This window comes from Triticum aestivum, chromosome 2A (genome assembly GCF_018294505.1).
Source record: "Triticum aestivum cultivar Chinese Spring chromosome 2A, IWGSC CS RefSeq v2.1, whole genome shotgun sequence".
Taxonomy (NCBI): Eukaryota; Viridiplantae; Streptophyta; class Magnoliopsida; order Poales; family Poaceae; genus Triticum; species Triticum aestivum.
This window is the reverse complement of record NC_057797.1, coordinates 665023395-665029759: the sequence shown is the minus strand read 5'-3', so window position 1 is coordinate 665029759 and position 6365 is coordinate 665023395.

The following is a 6365-nucleotide window of genomic DNA, read 5'->3' as shown; positions in this document are numbered from 1 at the left end:
ACGCTCGCTTCGCATGCTATGCGCCAGCCGCTATGCGCGCTTGCCGCCAGCCGCTACGTGCGCTTGCCAGCACGCTGCTCGCCGCTACGCGCCAACCTCGTCTGCCAGCTGCCCGTCCCGTCTGATCGGACGCACGCCACACGCCTCGTTTGCTCGCCTCGTCAGTACCCGCTCGCCTCGCAAAACGCTGCTGCCGCTGGCCTAAGCCACCGAGTCGCCTCATCATGTCGTCAGTCACTTCCTCCGCGTCCACCAACTCCAACCCGTTCGCCGACGCCAACCCTCCCGACGTCAACGACATCCGCAGGCTCAACATCTTCGAGTGGGTGCCGGTTCGTCTCTCCCAGGCGGACTCCTCCTACCACACATGGAAAACGTACTTCTCCCTCGTGTTTCGGGAGTACCATCTCATGGATCACGTGGACGGCACCATCGACTCCAGTCTCATCCCCGAGTTTCACGACTGGTCCACCATCGACACCACGATCATCCGCTGGTTTTTTCTCACCATCACGCCCGACCTCTTCCAGACGGTCGTGACAGACGGTGATGATGCCTGCTCCGTGTGGACCAAACTGAACGTGCTCTTCACCGACAACAAGCTCCAACGTCGCGTTTTTCTGTAGCAAGAGTTCTTTGGGTGTCATCAGGACAACACCTCCATCGACGACTATTGTCGCCGCCTTAAGACTCTCGTCGATGATGACCTCCTCCTCAGCACGCTCACCGCCGGGCTCAACGAGGATTTCGGCAACGCCGCGGGGAACCTCAGCCTCATCCACAACCCGTCCTTCGCCAAGTTCATTGCGTATCTCCGCTTGAAGGAGAAGCGGATGAAGAAGGTGAAGACGCATGCCATCCACACCGCCCTCGTTGCCGGTACCTCCCGCGGTGGGCCTCCGGCGCCTCCCGCTGCCCCGGTGCCCCAGCAGCGTCATCAGGCACCTTTTTCGGCGCCCCAGTAGCCAGGGCTCCTGCTCCTGCCATACGGCCCACCCGCGCTCCCCGCTCCTCCCGCTGAAAAGCACCGCGGGGGCCAGCGCGGTGGCCGACGCGGCGGTCAGCAGCAGTAGCAGCCGCAGCAAGCTGGCCAGCAGCAGCAGCAGTTTCAGGCGCCGAAGCAGCTCCAGGTGCCGCCCCCATGGGCCTCCGGCTACAACCTCTGGACCGGTGTTGTCCATGCGTACACCATGCCGGTTCCACGGGCTCCTGCACCGACGCTTCCTGTGCCGCGCCCACCGGCGCACCAGGCCTACTACGCGGCTCCGCAGCCGTACGGAGGATACCCACCGCCGCAGATGAGCGGCGCCTACGGTCTCCCTGCGGTCTCGCCGCCGCCCTCGCCGGTCCTGCCGCCGGCACATTGGGATTTGGCGCTCCTCGCCGCGCTGCACGCTGCGCCCATGCCGAACAACTACACTGGAGGCGGTGATTGGTACATGGACACCGGGGCTACGGCTCACATGTTTGCTCATCCTGGTAATCTTGCCTCCTTCATCCCTGTCACCACCGACCGCCGCATCATTGTCGGCGACGGTTCCACACTACCTATCACACATGTCGGGCACACTTCTTTTCCTTCTACTTCTATGCCTATTACTTTGTCTAACATTCTTGTGTCCCCTCATCTTATTAAGAATCTTGTTTCCGTTCGTTGTTTAACTCGTGAAAATCCTGTTACTGTTGAATTTGACGAGCTTGGTTTTTGTGTCAAGGACACTCGAACCAGGATGGCACTTCACCGATGTGACAGCCTCGACGAGCTCTATCCGGTGCATCCGCCGTCCACCTCCACCACTGCACCGGTTGCTCTCTCCGCCGGCGTCGATCTCTGGCACGCTCGTTTGGGTCATCCCAACCCCGTCACACTTCGTCATATTCTTAGGAGTTTCAGTTTCACTTGTAATAAGATAGAGGACCACACCTGTCATGCGTGTCGTGTCGGCAAACATGTCTGCCTTCCGTTTAATAACTCCACCACCATAGCTTCTTTTCCTTATCAGTTGATTCATAGCGATGTGTGGACCTCTCTGGTTCCTAGTAATTCGGGCTATTTATACTATCTGGTTATTCTTGATGATTATTCTCACTATGTGTGGACATTTCCTTTACGACGCAAGTCGGATGCACTCTCCACTTTGTCGGCCTTTTACTCCTATGTCAGCACGTAGTTTGGGCGTCCCATTCTTGCTCTTTAGACTGACAATGGAAAAGAGTTCGACAATCTTGCTTTCCGCACTTTTCTGTCACACCACGGCATAGTTTTTCGTCTCACATGCCCGTATACTTCACAACAGAACGGTCGAGCCGAACGTGTCCTTCGCACTCTGAACGACTGCGTTCGGACGCTCCTGTTCCACGCTAATGTGTCGCCTCGTTTTTGGCCAGATGCATTCGCTACTGCTTCACTTCTCCTTAACCTTCGCCCTTGCCGCCCATGATGGAACTATGCACCTCATCATCTTCTCTTCGGTACGCCCCCATCTTATGATGACTTGCGTATTTTCGGGTGCCTTTGCTATCCTAGCACTGTGGACTCCGCTCCTCACAAACTCGCACCTCGTTCTGTTGCTTGCATGTTCATCGGCTACCCCTCCAACTCCAAGGTATATCGGTGCTACGATCCCGTCTCCCACCGTGTGTTCACTTCCCGACATGTTTACTTTGATGAGCATGTGTTTCCATTTCAGCAGGTACCTCCGGCTGTTCCTCCCGCCACTGGTGACGCGGGTTCCTCGGCGTCGCCCCCTGGCCCGCCCCTGGCTTTGAGGCGCGCCCCCCGCCTGCGCCGTCGGCCCCCTCGGCGCCCCCGGCCTCCTCGGCGCCCCTGGCCTCCTCGGCGCCCCTCGGCGCCCCCGGTGCCCCTCAGCGCCCCCTCGGCGCCCCCGGCCTCCTCGGCGCCCCTCGGCGCCCCCGGCCCCCACGCCTCCGGCACCTCTGGCCGGCCCGGTCACCCGCGCCCATACAGGCGTTTTTCGCCCGAGCTCGCGCTACGCCGCAGATGACTACGTTCATGCGGCGTCCACCTCTGAGCCGTCGCCTTTTCCATCCTCCGTCCGAGCCGCTCTTCATGACCCGCTCTGGCTGGCTGCGATGCAAGAGGAGTTTGACGCTCTGTTGCGCAACCAGACGTGGCAGCTTGTTCCCCGTCCCCGGCACGCCAACGTGATTACCGGGAAGTGGGTTTTCAAACACAAGCTCCGTCCTGATGGTACTCTTGATCGCTATAAAGCGTGTTGGGTCGTTCGGGGCTTCAGGCAGCGTGCTGGCATCGACTTCACCGACACATTTGCTCTAGTCATCAAGCCTGGCACGATTCGCACGGTTCTTCACCTTGCGGTCTCCCGTGCTTGGCCGGTGCACCAGATGGGCGTCTCCAACGCCTTCCTCCATGGCCACCTCGAGGAGCAGGTCTTCTGCCAGCAGCCCACCGGGTTTGTTGACTCGGCGCTTCTCGACCATGTGTGCCTGCTCTCGCGGTCCTTGTATGGACTCAAACAGGCTCCGCGCGCTTGGTACCAGCGCATAGCGGCATTTCTCCACCAGCTTGGGTTTCGCTCTACCCGCTCAGACGCCTCGCTCTTCGTCTATCATCAGGGCTCCGACACGGCCTACTTGCTGCTCTACGTCGACGACATCATCCTGACGACATGTACGGCTGGTCTCCTCAGTCAGCTCACGGCTCGTCTTCGCCTGTGTTCGGCATCAAGGACTTGGGCCCTTTGCACTACTTCCTCGGTGTCGAGGTGGTGCATCGTCCGGATGGTTTCTTCCTTCATCAGCAGAAGTACGCTCATGAGCTCCTGGAGTGCGCCGGCATGCTTAACCGCAAGCCCGCCGCTACGCCTGTTGATACGAAGGCCAAGCTCTCTGCCACGGATGGTTCTCCTGCTTCGGATCCTGCTTTCTATCGGTCTATCGTTGGTGCTTTCCAGTACCTCACCCTGTCTCGACCTGAGATCCAGTATGCCGTGCAGCAGGTGTGTCTTCATATGCATGCTCCTTGAGACATTCACTGGGCTACCGTCAAGCGGATTCTTCACTATGTCTGTGGCACTATGGATCTTGGCGTCACGCTTCACGCCTCCGCCGACACTGTCCTCAGCGCCTACTCTGATGCTGACTGGGCGGGCTGTCCTGACACTCGTCGTTCCACTTCGGGCTATTGTGTCTACCTTGGACCCTCACTTATCTCGTGGTCGTCTAAGCGGCAGCCTACGGTCTCTCGTTCCAGTGCTGAGGCCAAGTATCGTGCGGTGGCCAACGCCGTCGCTGAGTGTTCGTGGCTTCGCCAGCCGCTTCAGGAGCTTTCCTGCCCTGTTGACCGTGCCACGGTGGTCTACTGTGACAACGTCTCGGCGGTCTACCTCTCTGCTAACCCGGTACATCATTGCCGGACCAAGCATATTGAGTTGGATATTCTTTTTGTTCGGGAACAGGTGGCTCTTGGCCATATTCGTGTTTTACACGTTCCTACTTCCCAACAATTTGCAGATATCATGACCAAGGGCTTGCCTACGGCATCATTTGAGGAGTTCCAGTCCAGTCTTTGCGTCAGCCGTGGTGCCGCTTCGACTACGGGGGGGGGGGGTGTTGAGTATGATATTCGTGCATGTATATTGTCTTTTGTACATTAGGCCCACCTCTTTAGGTTGTTGTATAGATTGAGGTAGAGGCCCCACCTTGTTGTATAGATTGCACCGAATCAATATATCGTGCAATTCATACATCTACAATAGTAAAATCTCTATAAAGACTTATATTTAGGAGGAACGAAGAGAGTAAAACCGAGCGAGCCAGCCAGACCATCCACGTGATGACATGAGCCATTGTCACGTGTTGGGTCCACTCAACCAGGGTCTTCGCATGAGCCACCTGTCTAGGTAAATGTGCTTAGATATGCATGACATGGTGGTTGAACTACACGAGAAAGCAACGAGTGGCCAATTGATGCTACGAATGAGCCCGGGCAACACACAAGCCCTCCAATGCGTGGGACAAGTAAAAAGAAATCTTCAATGCTAAATGAGCGAGATCAATGACACCACACATGATGCACCAGGTTCAATGTTGAGGGCCCATGGAAAATTGACACATCACACATCAAGCACCCAGTCGCCTGTGGTTTCAGGCCCATTTGATGAGGCTGGGCATTAGAGCATCCGACGAAGGCCAAACAAAAAGGCTCTACGTAACCGATCGAATGGTCGTGCCCAACAAGTCCCCACGCCGCGGGCTGCATAGTTGTAGAATTCTGATAGGTTGCTCGCGGCACCGAACAGCCAAGCAACAACATAGAGGACCACCCAGGTAAATGATTCGTCGTTGGTTTGATGAGGATATCAATACCATTGTTATACCCACAACCCCTACTGCTATATATACTGGATCAATCACTAGAGCTCGCACACGTCAATTGAATTACCATGTACTTTTTTCTTGGTAATAATTCTAATGTTCATGAGAATATGATGCTATCTAAATTGGATACATTTATATTGATTACTACTGAAGGGTCTATGGACAAGAGGGATGAACACTAGAGCAGAAACAAGCATGGAGATGAAGGCGTGCGGGAAGGGAACCAGAACGACGTTTCTAGTGCAGATTTCAGTACTTTGAAGCCTCCTTGATGACATACAAGGACATGGATGAAATATAAAAGATGCCCTTTCATAAATTTCGTCCATAGCTTATAATAGGTGCCACACCACCTTATTTTTGGGCCAGGCCCATGTAATTTCGAAATACTTGAGTATAGGCTATTTTTAGAGTCCGTATGTGTGGAGAAACAAGAGTTAGTGTTGGTTTCAGACCACTCCTCCAAGGGTCACGAAATTCCCCCCTCTTCCTCCATATATACAGCCTTAGGACATCGTTTAGACTTTGGGTTTTGTTTAGATTATAGTTCTCCATAGCTGCAACTTCACATACTTCGTTTGTGTTCAACGACCAGACCAAGACGTCACAGAACCCCATCTTGATCAATAAAGCTTTCCTCTTATATTCGCAATATCCATATTATAATCTTAGTTTCTTGCTTGTTCTTTGTTTGCTTGCAGGAAATAGACCCTCGTGGTCAGGTTGATCATACTCCGGCATGGTCAATAACCCTCAGAAGTTGTTTAAGCGATTGTTAAGGCATGACGTCTCGCACGTTCGTAATCGGATCGTCAAAGTCTACTCCCACACAAAACGATATTCACCTTCTCATCAAAACATCGGGACACCTTCGCCTCTATCAAGTGGTATCAGATTTCCAGGTTGTTTGGTGAGATTTTCCAGTTTTTCATAGTTTAGGTCGAGTCTGTTATTCATACCTACTGTCCACGAAAAATCCACAAAAAATATTTAGGGTTAGTTCA